The sequence below is a fragment of the Tympanuchus pallidicinctus genome, unplaced genomic scaffold (assembly GCF_026119805.1).
Source record: "Tympanuchus pallidicinctus isolate F22 unplaced genomic scaffold, pur_lepc_1.0 scaffold13, whole genome shotgun sequence".
Taxonomy (NCBI): Eukaryota; Metazoa; Chordata; class Aves; order Galliformes; family Phasianidae; genus Tympanuchus; species Tympanuchus pallidicinctus.
This window is the reverse complement of record NW_026294648.1, coordinates 5,522,257-5,539,340: the sequence shown is the minus strand read 5'-3', so window position 1 is coordinate 5,539,340 and position 17,084 is coordinate 5,522,257. Positions and strand designations below refer to the sequence as shown.

Sequence of the window (17,084 nt, the reverse complement as noted above, 5' to 3'; positions counted from 1 at the left end):
CCCAGGAAGAGCCCACAGGCACTGCACATGGTGACAGACTGGAAGAAACACAGACACCTGCACTTGTAGCTGCAGAAGTTGTTCTATTGTAAGTGTCTGAGGGATGGACACATTCCAGGTTGTTCATGGCAGCAAACAACCCAGCCGGTAAGCTTCATGGGACAAATACCCTGTGCTTATCTTTGCAAGCAGCATTCCTGTATTTTGCAAATAGAGGAATAAAAGAACTGCCCAGCCCAGTTGCTTGTGTGGACATCCTACAATTGTAAGCAGACACTGTGTAGTAAAAGATGCCATAATGTGAGTATTATACAAGTATATTTAATACATAATACATTGTTTATGTTGTGTACTTCACTCAACACAAGTAACTGAAGGAAGAAAATTATAATCATAGTCAAATATACAATCAAATAAGAACCCAGTGAAATGTATGCAAGTGTTCACTTAAACACTTTCTCAGTTTATCATCGTTTAAATAACATTAGTAGTATCACTGCGTTAAAAATCCTAGGAAGATCTCTTAAAGAAGACCGTAGATCTTAATCTGAGCTTTGAGTTAGAGGACCTATAAAAATAAGAAAGTGAAATTGCAAGGGATGGTATAGCCTCTTTCAAAATTGAATAAGTGAAAACTTAACAGCAGTGCCAAATAACCCATGTTTATTATAAAACATAGAGAGAATTGTTATAAAGTCTTTTGCAAGGACAGTTTATTGCTGTATGGATTATTTCTACCTAAATATACTGGTGGGTTTCAGTTAAAATGTGTAGTCAGCAAGGCAGTGCTCTCCCAGAATTTCATTATCATTTAAATGGTAAAGAAAATCAAAGCAATCAGTGCCTTTGTTGCATCAAACTTCCAAACCAGATCACCCACAAGCAGATAGTGAGAAAAAGTAATGCCAAGAACAAAATGACTGCAGCCTGGAATAGAGAAAGAAAGGATTAAGAGCACTCAGAATACATGCTTTCAAATTGTCTGAGTCTAAAGAATATGATGTAAGGATAGTTAAAGAAATAATTGAATTAAGATGGATGAGATGCTAAGAAAAAAAAAGAAAAACATCAGCAGCAACTATCACTTCCAGTTGTTCAAGGTGGTGGGAGGTAATGAGGGAAGGGGAAAAGCCAGTGCAATATAGATTTGTCAACCTAATCAAGACAAATAGACAATCCCCCCTAGGACAAATCATCTCACAAACTATTAGTGCATAGATGATAACCAGGGAACAACAGTAGTCAGCAAGGACTTGTCAAAAATAAATCACATCAGATAACTTGATTTTCTTTCTTCCCCTTCAGTAAGGAGAGGCCTTCTGCATGGGACAGAACACGCTGTCAGTTTGATTAGGTTTTTGACAGTTACATGACATTTTCATTAGTAAGTTTGAAGAATATTGTCTGGATAAATGTATTACAGGGTCTACACAAAACTGATTGGATCACAAGTGATAGTTCACTGTCAGAAGGAGAACAATATCAGTGGGTCCTAGAATCTGCCTTTGCACTGGTTCTGTTTGGTAATGTTATTAACAATGAAGATAATGGAATAGAGAACATCCTCATCAGTTTTGCATGTGATACAAAACTGAGTGTGACTTTTTTTTCCCCCAATATTCCTGACCTTTGAGAATGATCATTAATAAACACAACAAGAAATTCAGAAGAAAAAAAAAAAAAAAAAAAAAAAGACAAGCTGAATCATAGTCCAACACGTGAAACTGGTACAAACCACAACTGCCTTTCTCTTCCCCATGCTACTCATTCTCTCTCACACTGCCCTGTGCTGGCAAAAGCTTTTCCAGGGTTGTATGGTTGTTATGGAAGAAACTGACATTACCATTTTAATCTCAAAGATGGTTGCAACCTGTAACCTGGATAGCTGCATCATTCCAGCTTTATTAAACCCTGTTTCCAGTGATGGATGAGGTGACCTCTCTGGATTTCCCCAGCCCTATTTGTCTGTGGTTATCCACTCATTGAAAAAGGAGCATCTTTGTTGTAAAACTGGGTATTCTGATATGATCAGTGCTCTTCTACAACAGCACAGAATTGTTAATTCACATTCAGGCTGTGATTCACTGTGAAGTCAAGAGATCTGGGCTCTCCAGTTCTGATCTGCTGGGCGGCTTACACACAGTTCCTTCATTATCTTTGTTTCAACTTCTCTCAAAAGCACTCTGAACTCTGTGAATAAGGATTGAGTAGTATTGACAGATCATTAAGCACTTGCTCTCTTCTGTTAGTTAACCACATCTTCTCTTCCTTTCACTAAGTAATTTACGATCTCTTTAAGATCCATTTAAACATATACAACTCATATGTCAATACAAGAGGTTCTCTAAAAGTAATAAATTCCTGTAACTAAAGTGTTTGGACAAGAGCCTGAGACTTTTTCTTTTATCTTATGTTAGATTAATTTTCCTGTCTGTGATGTCTTAAAATGGTGGAATCCACCACCAGGAGATGAAGAAATGCTGAGGCCTCAAGCTCAAAGGTCAACCACCCAGAACAGCATTACATAGACCCTCTGCAAGCACACCATCTGCCTGGGAGCTCCAGCTAAGCTCTGCCCTGGTCCCAGGGAATTTATTTGTGAAGAATAAAGCAATTACATTATGTTGAGATCACACAGGAGATCCATAGCAGCTGTAACACAATGGCATACATAACAATAACAGCACAGTAGCAAAGTCCTAGGCTACTGCAGGTGAGGATATGGTCAAATATGGACACACAAAAGGGGGAGGAAGAGAGAGCAAAGCTGTTTACCCTTAGAAGGCCTCAGGTAAGCAGGGATCTCCAGCAAGACACCCTTATCTCCACTGCCAACCCTTAAATGAGGTCTGGGAAGTGATGGATCCTGGCTCCAGCCCTTCCAATCACTCAGGTACATTGCATGCACCTGAGCTCCCCTGGTTGGCCCTGCCTTCCCACCAGGTGCTCAATCACTGCTTCAATCTGTAACTAAGCAATTCCACTGCAGGCGACAAGACAGAACTGAAAAACCTACATTTTATCTTCTTCCCTCTGCTCTTGTCTTCTCCCTCCATTGTTAGGCATTTCTTGGTTAGCTGTGAGTGATGCCAGCTTGCCAGGCTGACTGTGCATTGTGGAGAGAAAGGTTTGCTTTATTTCCTCAGCTTGTGGACTAACATTAATGTTGTTTTTTCTGCCTGATCCGGGTAGTGAGAAGCGTGCCATATGTGAATTCTTACTCTTACAGTCACAGATAGTAGGAAGGAAATGAGAAATGCCTACTTAAAACAGAAAGCAAAGAGGCCATGTGGATTGAAGGAAAAAAGCAGGAACGAAGACAAATTTTGCACAGCATTGTTAGCTGCCAGTTAAAGTACTGCAGTTTGTTTACTCAGATTTTTAATAAAACAAAATGAATACAACCTGCAGGATCTTTGATCTGATGATCTTTGGAGATGCAAGTGGTGCCTGAGTCACATATTTATCCTTCTCATCTGCTTATAACGGAAGTTGGGTTGAGTCTGCTTGTTAATCTGTCATTTCTTGTATGAAGAATAGCACTTGGCACAGTGTTGCAATCTGAAGGATGCTTTGAGCACTTAGGATGAGACTTGGAATAGCCACAGAGTAGCAGTTGCAGACTTGGCACATGAATACATTCAAGTCCTGCGCACAGAAAGCAACAAATTTCTATTGCTTAGACTTGTAAACCAGAAGGCTTGTTCCTGAACAAAGTAGAATCTGAGGCTTTGGCTTTCCAGTGGCACTCTATCTCTTTTCACCCAGTCTTTTTGCTGCATTCTTTGCTGCACAAACGAGATGAAATGTGCATTTCTTTCACAAATCTGGAAAACTGTTTTCCTACTCCGAGTAAAAGCGTATGCACATACATGCTTCTTCTTTCCAATGCTGCTTTCATTATTAGCTTGACTGTGATATACCTACCTGAGATCTACTGAGTCCTGAAATATTTTTACAGTCTTAAGAAAATTCTTTTCCTTTTTTCCACCTTTCAAAAAGGAATCAGAATAATGATCAACTGCAGAAGAAGTGCAATCTGCACCGACCATGGGAAATGCTGCTCACTTAGTTCTTTCATTTTATTGACTATGAACAAGGGAAGTAGACTGATCAATTTGGATTCTTATTGTTAGACAACTTAACTGTACTTCAGTGGCAGGGCTAGAGAATCCTAATTCTTCTCTTCAAAAATTTTCAGGTTAGGAAAAATACCTAACAGGGAGCATTCCTGTCACTGTTAGTTTTCGTAAATGTATTTCTCCTGGTTCATGCTTGATCTGAGCATGCTAACAGTTCTGAAGTAGGTCTCTACCCTTAGTTTTCAGAATAACTGTTGGTATTTAATTCGCAAGTTGTGGCAAAAAAATAAGCACTCACCCTCGTAGGGCACAATAACAAGATGCCTCTCAACATGAGCGAAACATTCAAGAGCTATAATTATATTGTCATTAATCTACAGACTAAATATTCTGCCCCCAAACAGAGATGCTTATAGACATTACACTCTTTTAAAGATGAATTGCTGACAGTTCACACTTCTAAAGCTATATTTGCAACTGGAAGTGATTACAGGAAAGCTACCTGGAAAGGTAAGAAAGTCTGACAAGCCAGTGAGTACAGTGGTGTTTTTTCCCCCTTTTCTTTCTTTTGTTGTTGTTACTGATGTTTTTCCTTACTTTAATAGCAGTACTACCATTTGTTATTCTGAATTCCCTCTGTTGAGTCAGTTCCATGCAGATATTATTTATGAATTTGAATAAAGGCTTGTTGAAGTGTAATGGTTTATTTCCTCTCAAGGAATTTTCTTGTGGGAAAGATGAAAGCCTGTATCACTTATCATATCTCTCCTTGTCAGCTAAGTTAGCTAGAACATATGCTAGACAATACAGAAAAACAGTAAATGTCAACTTGAAACATTTAAAATCAAAGCTTAAAAAGATTTCATATCTTCCTTTACACAAAAAGCTGCAATATTAATAGGCACAAAACTTGGTTGGATGCAAAAGCAGGCAGAAATAAAGAAAAACCTTCAATGTGAGAGACTAACAAGACTAACGTTTAACATTTAAGACTGCATTTAAATCACTCTCCCCACGTGGAAGTTAACAGGTGAAACTGTACTGTCAGTAGCTGGTTGCAGATGCCTCTGAGAAATGGCGTCATGTTCCTTTGTAGGCTTGTGTGTTAACTGAGTAAAGGAATTCTCTGAAGACGTGGAGTTTAGGAGAAAAATATTTTTGTTAAGATGAATATGAAAAGAAAGAATCTCATCTAAAAGAAAATCAATGTTTCCATCCAGTTACGAGCATTCCTCTCAAGCTTGAAGTACCTTCAGAACTAACAGAAGGAACAATTAATCTTTTCATACACTGGAAACTAAACATTTTATGCCTGAAGTGCTCAATGACATCGCCCCCATGTTTATGTCCTGTGTTGTTTAGCTATTTTTCAATTCTCAAGGCATTTGCTCTATTATATGTCCTGTGCCAGCACCATATTATTGCTAAGTACAACAAAAGGCATTTCACAAACAACAACAGAAACTATTTTTCTTGGAAACAGCCTCAACAGCACTTTTCTCCCTGTTTCCTTCCAAGTCAAAACATTATGCTGTTAACATAATGCACACTTACACATATCCACAATGATTCAATAACCCACCAGCATTAAGCCAGTCTTTCAACAAACCACACTCAATTAGAAGGGGATCTCTGGGACTCCTCCTATAGGCAGCCCTCAAGATGCTTCTCAAGCTGATGTCTTGGGGAAAAAAAATGGTAAAATGAAGTCAGAGAATCAAATCAGCTGACTGCCATAATAGTGTTACAAGAGCTGTTAGCCTGCTTTGGGCTTGTTAATTTTACCTGTGGCTGATATACACAGTTGGTATGTGATTCTTTAAGCCTACATAGGGAGGCCTGTGCAGGGAGAAGAGCCTGTGCTTTCCAGTTTTGTTCTATTTTGCTATAATTTATTGGACACTGGTATCCCCCCCCTTGAAGCCTTACTGAAAAACATTTCAGTTCTTATCAGTGAAACCAATCAATCAGATTGATTGGTTCAAGCAGAAGAGTTTAAATGCTAAAAGAAAGAAACAAGCTTTTAGGAGGGCTGGTAAATGATGGTAAATGGATTTTAAGAGTTTAGAAATTATGAGATTTATACAAAACTCAAATTTTTAAAATTTGCAAATCACTTTGCAGATAATCAGATGCAAATATATTGCAGATAATCATATGCAAATAATCTCAGTGTTCATCAGCTTAGATCAAAAGTGGTACATAACATGGATAACAAGAAAGAGAATTAAAGATTAAAAAGATAATGCTGTATGTAGATTCTGAATGTAGATCAGTGCTTAAAGTAAGAATTATTTTTCCAGAATTAGTTCCAGAATTATAAATTGCCCATCAAAAGCCTGAGACACACAAGTACAATTGCAAGCACTGACACGGCAGCTTATTCAAAGTCAATGAAACAAACTTCTCCTACGGAACAGAGCCTTTCCAGGCCACCAAGCTCTTGAGGAAACTTCAGTAACCAGAGTGAGCTTCAGTCACACCCTCAAGTTGGTAAAAAGAATGTCAGCCTAAAATACTCTGTATTTGTTTTCTGCTGTTGGTACTACACTGCATATTAACAGAGGAAACAAAACAACTACTGTCGTGATGATGCATATCTGTCAGTGAATTTTTCACATCTTTAAAGGTAGAAGTAAACACCTCGAATGGGGTTGTGGAGGTGAGGCCACACCATCCAAAAAGCTGAATAATCAAAGTGCTGCATCAAAACTTGTTTTGTGTGCATGAAAAGGGTGTATGTCCAAAACTACAAAGTCAAGTAACTGGAATGCTTCTAGTATGACTAGGAAAGAACTATTTTAGATCACTATGATGAAAATAGACAGTGAGTATATATATTAATTTTTAATGTCAGTAATAATTCAAATTGCCGACCATGAGAAGCTGTGGGTGTCAAGCACTTGAGTATAAACCATGATCAAAAGGAAACATAGTGTCTGCACGTGGAGGTGGCAGTGAGATGGTGAAAGTCTCTCGGCTGGTCAGACTAGTAGAATATCAGAATTTTTAGATTTGAAAGTATAGAAGCCTCATGTAAGACAAAATGACATTGAAGTTCTTTGCTTTTGGCAGACTTATCCAACCATTCTGCAACGACACTGTATGGAACAATGAGCCCTCTAGTGGTTGTTCACCTCTGACATTCTCTAATAATAATCATGCTCTAGCAATCATAATGCTCTATGCTAACTAATGCAGTTAAAATATTGTTTTCAGTAGCAGCACAACTTGTGTTGTTTTAACTCTTGAGGGCATTGCCATCACTTCTAAATGTGAGAAATGAAATAGTAAGAACTGGATCAGTTCAGTTCCAACGTCTGAAATGAGTACCTGTAGAACGGATCCAGGATTACGCCCGCTGAATAGAAGATAGTCTTCTGTAAGGGAGTTTTACTTTGAATACCAAGAAATACCAAGTTGGATTCCAGTGATGATAGAACATTTGGTCATTGGGAGCTTGGCAAGGGCCTAAATATGTCAACCTTTTTTTACTTCACATATAGATAGAACAAACTCTGGAGAAAACATTCAAAGTTTGCAGAAAGGAAGGAAGGAAGGAAGGCATTGTGTGCTCTCCTGTTATTACTGAGAGAAGGAAACAGATTGAGCAGTTCTCTAATGAGAGGGAGCAGAAAGAAGTCAGCTTCGAGTTGCAGCAGTCACTGGTCTGAAATCAGTGATAAATAATCTAATTTAAGTATTCTTGATATATTGCATTTTTATGATGCACTGACATGTAAATATAAGAGGATTTTTGCTTAGGCCAACGCAATGCAAACTGGTCAAAGGAAACAAGATAGTCAGTCTCTGCCTTTAATCCCACCTCAGCATTCAGCTGCGTCCTGCAGCCAGGAGCTCCTGTATTCCTACTGCATCAAAGGATGTATGCCAGCAGCTTTCAGTGATGCAGTGGGAGAATTGAAAGGGTTGTTTTTTTCAGGCTGGTTGTGTTGTGACTTCTAGGTAGATCAGCCCCTTCTGTTTCCTTATTCTGTTGTGTGGGTCTTGGAAATATTCATTTCTGAGCTCTCTAAATTTATCAGAGCTCAGAGTTTGTGTAAATGTAAGTGCTTTAATTGCTCGACTGATGAAATGCATCACACTTAAGACTTGTTTTCTGCTTGTTTTCTCCTCTGTGATTGCTAGGAAGAGTTTTTCCTTGCTGTCAGCTTTGACACAATCTTTCCCTGCCAGGACAGGGGCTCAAGGCTGCAGAACTCTTTACAGCCATGTTACCTTGTAGCTTGTATGGGACTTGTTAACTGATTTTCCTTTCAGAAATTGAATAATGGTGAAAAGAGGCACCCTAATTATTACCTTAGAACAAAGGATCCTTAAACAGAAACAGGAGGAAAGGAGTTAGCAGCAACTGTTCTGTGGATGCATAGCCCAAAAGGAATGGTTCGAACTCTGGAAGCACATAACTGAAAACCTGGCTCAACAAAGGGGAAAAGAAGTAACAAAAAGTGTCTCAGCTTGAAAATATTCATTTAGTTCATGTTTTCACATCCATCTGCTGCTGTTTACGAAGTCCAAGTCAGCAAGGTAAGCAAAGGAAGCTCCAAATATTGAATCACACAAACAGAATAAGGTACAGCTTTCTCATTAAAAGATTTCTATTGGATCTTCGTCATAATACTAGTGCATGCTCTCTTGTACTTGGATAATACCACTGAAAATTAAGCAAATTAAACAAGATGTATTTAAAATATATTTGTATAATTGATCTGTCTACCTGTGAAAGTATTTTCACAGAATACATTGTTACTAGTAGGCAGGGAGGTGATATTATATAGAAGGAAGTGCAGTTAAGTAATCATGCTTACTTAATTGGTGTTGCTAAAATCACAGCCTTTATTCTGATAACTATTTTGTAATACAAAAGAAACCTGACAAACAATTCATCTGAGTGGCACACAATCAAATTCAAAGCATTCTGCTGATACAATTCCAACCACAGTGTAACACTGTACCAAAGCACTGATTTCTGTGCTGAGATCCTAAGCTACCTAGCATTCTTCAGTGTCTTTCGGTGGGATGGTTTTGATAGCTGGCAGGTCTGCTCCTGCTCCCATTAAAATATGAAGCAAAAAGTTGTGCTGTCACAATGATATGAGAGAAATATGACTATACTTCAGTCTGAACTTTGCTGGATAACACCATTATTTAATCCCACCTCAGCATTCAGCTGGGTCCTGCAGCCAGGAGCTCCTGTATTCCTACTACATCAAAGGATGTATGCCAGCAGCTTTCAGTGATGCAGTGGGAGATTCTAAGGACTGAGGTGGGATCTCAGTGTTTATAAATATCTATAATAGGGAGGTGGGAGGCAAATGGATGAGGCCAGGCTCTCCTCGGTGGTGTGTAGGAAGACAAGGAACAACGGGCTGAAAATCAAACAAAGGAAGTTCCATACAAATACGCAGAAGAACATCTTTAAGGTAAGGGTGACAGAGCTCTGGAGCAGGCTGCCCAGAAAGGTTGTGGAGTCTCCTTCTATGGAGATATTCAAGAGCTGCCTGGATGCCTACCTGTGCGACTCATTGTAGGGAACCTGCTTTAAGAAAGGGGTTCGATTCAATGGTCTCTTGAGGGCCCTTCGTACCTCTGCAGTTCTGTAGCTCTGTGATTTGTTATTTTAATCTGTTCAAATCATATCCTGTCATCCAAAATCCGAGAAGAAAACTCTAACTCTAGTGTAGTATCAGAGTACCAGACACCACAAGCAGAAATTACTGACTCTCTTTCTCATATTCCTATTTCTTTCTTTCATCAATAATACCTTTATTGTTTTATTTTATCAGAGGATAAAAGTCCCATCATTCTCAAGAGCTTGTGTGAAGCATTTTAATCAGAGGTGGTGCATACAGAAGCACAAGTTCACATCGTGAAATAGAACATTTGTGATAATCTGTCCTCTTGAACCTTCCTGCTGTACTCCAAAAGTCAGAAGTTCAAGGAAGACATTTCATTCAAGGAAGAAAATTACAGTGACAACATGGGAGGCTACCAATATTCATGTGGCTTAACATATCAGTTCTCATTTAGTTAACTGTCATAACCTGACCATTTTCCAGTTTTTCTCCCTGATAGTTCCCTTCCTTCTTTCAGATGAAATATCCATAATATACTGTAAGAACAATAATTTGTAAAGTAACATTAATATGTATGGACCTCACTTTCTGGGTCTTAAGAACATGAGCAGTCAGTTTCTTCTTGCTAAATATGTTCTGATTTACTTCCAAGGCAAGTTGTTTCACGCAATAACTGTTAAAAGTGAATCTATATGCGGTATAACTTTAAACATACTAAATATATTCAATAAATTACACAATTTATACAATTTACTTTGTTATCATGTATATTTTATATCCTTAAAACTTTTTGAGTGAGCTCTCAAACAGGCACAGAAATGCTAACAGACCTGTTATAGCCCCAGGTGTTAGTAAAGCAAATGGTTAATGCTGGGAACGTGGAGATGCACAGCTATCAGTTACTGAGAGATAGAGCATTACCTTTCACAAGCTATATTTTCATCAGTGAAAACCTGGGTTAATTTTGTATTATCTGTAGGGTTAAAGGAAGTTTTTATGTACTCACATCTTTTTAAAAACAGTTTAGTTGTCAACAGTGGTTGGTATTTTGAGGCTGTTTGTTGTGCAGAGATTGAATTACACTAGGCTGTAAACATGTAGACAGCACACTCTCAAAATAATGTCATAGTCCAGAACTGTGCAACCTTCTTAACTGAGGCACCTGTCTGTTTAATTTCATATGAAAATGCAGTCAGTGCACAGCAGAAAACATACAGAGGCATGTTTTTCCGAGGTTTAGTCCACCCCCATGTGCCTAACTCTTCCTCTACAGGAGGCTCCTGGAGCCCTGAGAGCAGACTTTTAGCACCTGAAGGGTGGCTGCAAGAAAGAAGGGTATCAGGCTCTTTAGCAGGGTCTGCTGTGATAGGACAAGGGGAAATGGTTTCAAACAAAAAGAGGGGAGATTTAGATTGGGTATAAGGAAGAGAAGTTTTTCACAATAAGGGTGGCAAGGCACTGGCACAGGTTGCCCATAGAGATGGTGGCACCCCATCCCTGGAGACACCCAAGGTCAGGCTGGACTGGGCTCTCAGCACCTGATGGAGCTGAGGATGTCCTTGTTCACTGCAGGGAGGTTGGACTAGTTGACCTCTAAAGGTCCCTTCCAACTCAAACAATTATATGATTCTATGATTTTTTTTAATGGGATACAGTACTAAGTTTAGTACTAAACATCAGCATCTGCATCCTGCAACACTGCCTTTTTGTTAACAATTATTTTCATTTTTATTGATAACAAAAAATAAAGGTGCACAGCAGGTGGCAGCACAGTTCCTGCTTGATATCAGCCTCACTTGCACCTTAGAAAAGTGTATCCAGTCTGGTACAAGTTGCTGCTATTAAACAAATGGCCTTTCCTTGATAGGAAGCAGGTGATTTTTAGCAAAGAACTAGAGATGATCTGTGTCACTGCTGTACAATGACAGCACTTTCTGAAGCTGCATGCAGCAGAACTCACTAGCAGTGAGGCAGAGCTTGCTGCCTAGGTACAAGTTGCAGAACAAGCAGTGCACTGCTATGCAGACCCTGAGATATGTCTGTCTGTCTGCTAACAGAAGGAGAAGGTTTCCACGACTTATTTAAAAATGTGTAAACGTGCTCTACTGATTTCTCCCTGCTAGGCAGGCCTCCCTTGCGATCATTTGTGAAGGAGTGATAATAAAGCAAGACACTGATGGGCACACATAGCACAAGATTTTTGAACACATTTGTTGTGGCTTTGGAAAATGAATCCAAACTCGCAATTCTCAGTGCACAGACAGAAAAACAAGTGTGAAAGCTCACCAGCTTCCTTAAATTGTCTAACAGCTTGTATAGAGCACAAGGTGCTTGCTGTGGGATCCTGCCATTGACCATACTGAACTCCTACAGAGATTATGTTGTTTTTTCCCTTTTTAGGTTTATTGGACATGGCTGTATCATCTGAAATATTTTTGCTAAACTGCAAGCAGTGTCGTAGTCTAAACTTTGTAGAACGTAGAGTTTTAAAACTCTTAATCAGATCCTGAAATTAATTCCCATGTGCTTCTCTCCCACTCCTCTCTTGTTTGACCCTTCAGTGGGGTGTGTGCTGGGGAAGGGGCAGAGGGGAAGAGTTCACAGCATCTTTGTGAATGGGGTTCTCTGCTTTGAAATACCTTGGATCAGAACATTCAGAAAGTTCATTCATCAGCTCTAACAATTGTACTCATTCTGCCTCCAGGTTTGCCTACAAAATTTGATGTTATCATTGAAGGCTAAATACCCTTTTTCCTTTTTTAATTTCCTTATCTAACCTGTGGGGGGAAAAAAAAAAAAAAAAAAAAAAAAAAAAAAAAAAAAAAAAAAAAAAAAAAAAAAAAAAAGCGGATTGCTTCTGGAATTGCTTTGATCATTAGTTAAAACTTGACTGCATTTGTTCATAGAATTTTGGGTTAAGGCAGAGATTTTAATCTTGCTTTGCTAAAAGCATTTATTTACTCAGGTGTCTATTTGCCTGAATCATACATTTCAGGTCCTGGCTGAAGTATCACCTTACACCCAGGAGACTTAGGAGATTATCAGGCTTACTTGGAATTACTGTAGACCTCCTGTGGTGCTGAATATGGTTTGCTTGTTTTAAACTTTTTAATCCAGTATTAAGAGGAATTGCCACCAAGTTACACTGTAGTTCAATAATTAGCCTCAGGTAAGATCCTGAGTGGTCAGTTTAAAGCTGTTTAAGTCTCCTGGTTATCTCAAATTCTCTACCATTGTTATTCTGAACATCTGTGTGAACACCTCCCGTAGGATGCAGGCTAGATTTGTTCCCAGAGTAGGACTACAGAAGTCAGTGGGACCAGATTGGATATCAGTTTTATGTTTGACAATATTTCAGTCATCTATTGCTGACCTCCTGGTAATGTCAGAGCCCTGTGTGGCTGAAGTCAATGGAAGCTCATTAAGTGCCCAACTCTGTTTTTGGAGAGCTTTGGTTTTGTGGGAATACCTGTCCCTGTTTCTCTGCTTTGTGTGACAGCTTCCTCATATTTACTTTATATCTATTTTAAGATTAATTCCAAAAGGTCCTAAATTTTGTGTGTGGGGATAAGGTAATAGGAATGGCACAGTGGTGTCATTCACTGTTTTTACCATGCACACACAGACACATTAAAAAAAAGAGAGAGAGAGGGAGAAAAAAATAGATGAAATAAACAAAGTAAAATATTTTTCATTATATGAGTAGCATTTGCTTATCTGAAATTCCCACCAGAGGCACTGGACAAAGCCTCTCTCACAAGATAACTAGGACTGACTTAAGACTTAATTTCAAAAGCTCCAAGAGATCTACAAACAAAAAGGCATCCCGATGGAAGCTTCTCATTGTTCTTAAGCTTGTGTGCAGGCTGAAGTTCGTCAGATAACTTCTGTAAAACAGTGGAAGCAACTACATGTGACCTACATGTGACTTAGCTAGCTGAAGGCCTGAGAGTGTTTTTAAAGGTGAAATCAATATACTTTCATTGACAAGTCTCATGCAGTAAAAAATAAGAGCGAAAGATTGAGGGAGCCATATTTATGTGATAGTCTGTTCTTTAACAAATTCAAACAAGAATTCAAAATGGAATGCTAAATGTGATAAGATGTCTGTAAACTATAAAGCTTACTAAAGGCATTCTAAGACTTTCTAGGTTTTTAATAATTAAAAAAAAACAAACAAACAAACAAAAAAAAGCTAAAAAAGAAAATCGTTATCAAAAGTATTCTTCCAGAAAGGCATTTGCAAATATGGAGAGGAGAGGAGGGGAAAGGAGAGGAGAGGAATATTGATAATAGTGTGAAGTTCAGTTACCCATACGAGCTCTTTCTTTCTTATGTCCCTAGTAAAGAAAGTCTGCAGTGAGAGGCTAATCCTTATTAGGCAGATATTCCATGGAAGAAGAAAAGCTAGGGATTAAAATTTATTAAAAAATAAAAGTTAAGCTTCATTAGACCTGTTGTTTGTAGGACTGTTTATTCCTCAAAGCAAAAAATATTTCAGTCTGTAGTCATTCTCTGCTGCAGTCAGCTATTTCTGAGAAAGGAAGTGAGCATCAGCGTAACACCGAACAAGGATGTAGCTTTTAATTCTCTGTTCTTCTGCAACATTTTGTCAAGTGTTCATGTTGAACTTTAAACTTCCCAAATGTGTTACAAAAGTTAGATATGTTCCCACATTTGTACATTCTCTGCACTTCATTGGCTAATACTAAGCAGAATTTCACTTAAACGCTGCACTTGAAAATGCAAGGTGTTGCAGACACTATTGTAAGGGCTTACAGCTAAATGTGTGTCTGCCTCCAGTACCACCTGCGGGTTGAAGGGGGTGCTCAGAGAAATGCAGAACTCAGCTGCACAGTTTGTAATGACAACATTCAAACTGGGACTGGAGTGGCATATTGCTCCAAATAAACCCAGTGAAATCAAAACGCAAAGTCAGAGTTCTAATTAACTGAAAATGAAACAAATGGCTGTAGCAGTTCTGTAGTGCTCAGCCTTGTCAGAAACGCCGCTCCACTTCCAGTCATCAAAAACATCTCAAAGATACCCTTCAAAATGTTAGAATTAAAATAAAATGAGAAGATTTTGGTATTCCAATTAATCTCAGTGTATTTGTTGTTTGGTTTCAATGCTATATACAGCAAGATGATACTTGAGTTCTCCTCTTCCTAAATCAAGAAAGTCAATGTGAAGCCAAAATTCCAAATGGGTAAAGATTTGAGTGAAGACTGCTTCGCTACAAAATGATAAATGAAATATAAGTTGCAAAATCCACACAGTCATCACCTACAAATAGCTTACAGATCCTTCAGGTACTGTTTTCTAAAATCATACCCATTAACATCCTTGAACGTAGACTCAGGTGACTTGAATTCACATTTACTCACTGGTAGAGCCCAACTGTTCCTCTGAGGGCAGATGCACTGTGTGTATGGCTGTAGGCCTGCTGCCAGCGGTGTTCTCATGGGGTGGGAACCTACGGGACCCACTCTGTTACTTCATTTGTATTTGAATGTTTCTAATCGACTAAGATTTTGCCGGACTTCCTTTTCTTCTTCCCTTTTACTCATTATCTCTAGCTAATTCTTCCTTTTTCTGGAGTTCATTGGAAAAAAAAAAGCGGATGTGGAATTGTTTCAGTACAAACAAGCTGCTGCTTCTGTCACTGGACAGCCTGGGATCTTTTGTCCCGCACAGGAAGAGCCCTCTCTGGAGGTGGCTGCTGAACGGAGATCTTTGCTGGTGAATTGCCTCGATAAGCTTTCTGCTTACAGTGTTTTGTAACATTTAAATTCAACACTGCAACACTTCGTAGTGTAACTGCAAAGCCTGTGGATATTCTGGGGATATTCTTCCCCTCCACCCCACAGACTGACACGTCTGTTTTGGGGAACGTCGGCACAAAGCACATTGCATGTGACAGCACTGGAAATTCAGTGGAAGCAGACTGCAGGCTGGGTTCACAGAGAGAAAGCTGGAGTAAGTGACTTTGTGATGTGGTATGTTTAGATATAAATAATTGTGGATAGAGAGCAGAAAGAAGAAGGGAACGGAGTTAAATGATGTTCTTTTATGTTCTTTGTGAGTCTCCGTATTATAGAATTTAACTTACACTAAGAAAAATTTCCACATAAGAAGGAATGAACTTACAAGTCAGTAGACAGGGTTCGGAGATATCAGATCTTACCATAAATACATAAGTAAAGTGAGACAAACTTTATTAGAAGTGTATCTGCTTTGATTCAAGCCACCCTTTAAATTCTGAGAACACGTGCACAGTCCTCTACTACATACTCTGCATCTAAGACTTCCAAAGTTTTGCTGAGCTCCCCATGCACCAGAACTAACTGCTGCTTCAACTGTGAAGAGAGGAGAGGTGTTACTGCTGCTGTGCTCCATTGTCCTGAACTGCTGGCTTAGGCTGTGGCTGCTCCTGCCTTTTCTCCTACAGGGTGTTACTGTAAATGTTTTGATTGATGATGCCTAAAGGAAAAATAGCAATAGTGCTGTTTGTGGCGTCGATCAAGAGGTAACAAAGGCAAAGTTTGTCAAGAGCAACATCTCTTGTTATAGTGACCTGGTTGGAAGCAGTAATGAAAATAATGTTTGAAAACTTGGTAAGAGACGGGATTGCTCGGGCTGTTTGCTCACTATAAAGAATCTTCCATTACCCTGGCTATTTTGGCACTACCTATTAGTTTCCCCAAATTGCTACAAGTCCTTTATCTGAAGATGCTTCTGTTGGATATAAATGAAGAAGTGAAGTTATCTAGGCAGCATGGGCTAAAGCTGAAACTCCCCCAGCATCATCTTTCTCAACCAGCATTGTCCATTAAGAAAATGGGTCTGTAAGTGATACTATTCACCTAAACAAAAAAGAAACTGTTATCATGGCATTGGTCAGCTGTGTGTGATACTGATACCTGGGCTGCCCTTGGGAGCCAGCCATCCTTACAGATAATGTGGTGGTGTCCATTTTCAGGCAGATTTGAATCTTGAGTTTTAGAACTGCAGAGGCAGAGGAGACCTCAGAATGCAGCCCTTCACTCACAGCTCTGTTCCTATGAATATTCACAGATAGGTTTCATTCATGGGCATTTAGTTCTGTAATGGCAACAATACCAATTATTTCTGCAATGTTTTGTGTATGTAGCATCATGAATAAATCAAATTATTGGCTCTGGAATTAGAACTATTGATGAAAATGAAAGCATCACCATTAGAACCTGCATAAATGAAGCATATTCTATTTATCTTCTCATACATAATGTTACTTATTATAAAGATTATATATAACATATATGTATACTGTATTATATAAATTATTTTATAATCTATCATTATAAATGGAAACAGGTCAATTATGACCCAAAGGTTCTGACAGTGAAGCTACCATGCAAAGGAA

General features: G+C 38.8%; 1 long non-coding RNA gene across 1 annotated transcript in view; it reads right to left on the bottom strand.

Annotated features, from left to right (window-relative positions):
- Positions 1–12,520, bottom strand: part of LOC128075848 (uncharacterized) — a 354,845-nt gene extending 342,325 nt beyond the window's left edge. The window contains exon 1 of the long non-coding RNA XR_008204128.1: positions 12,457–12,520. This is a non-coding gene — a long non-coding RNA (uncharacterized LOC128075848). The remainder of the gene's footprint in view (positions 1–12,456) is intronic.
- Between the last annotated feature and the right edge of the window lie 4,564 nt (positions 12,521–17,084).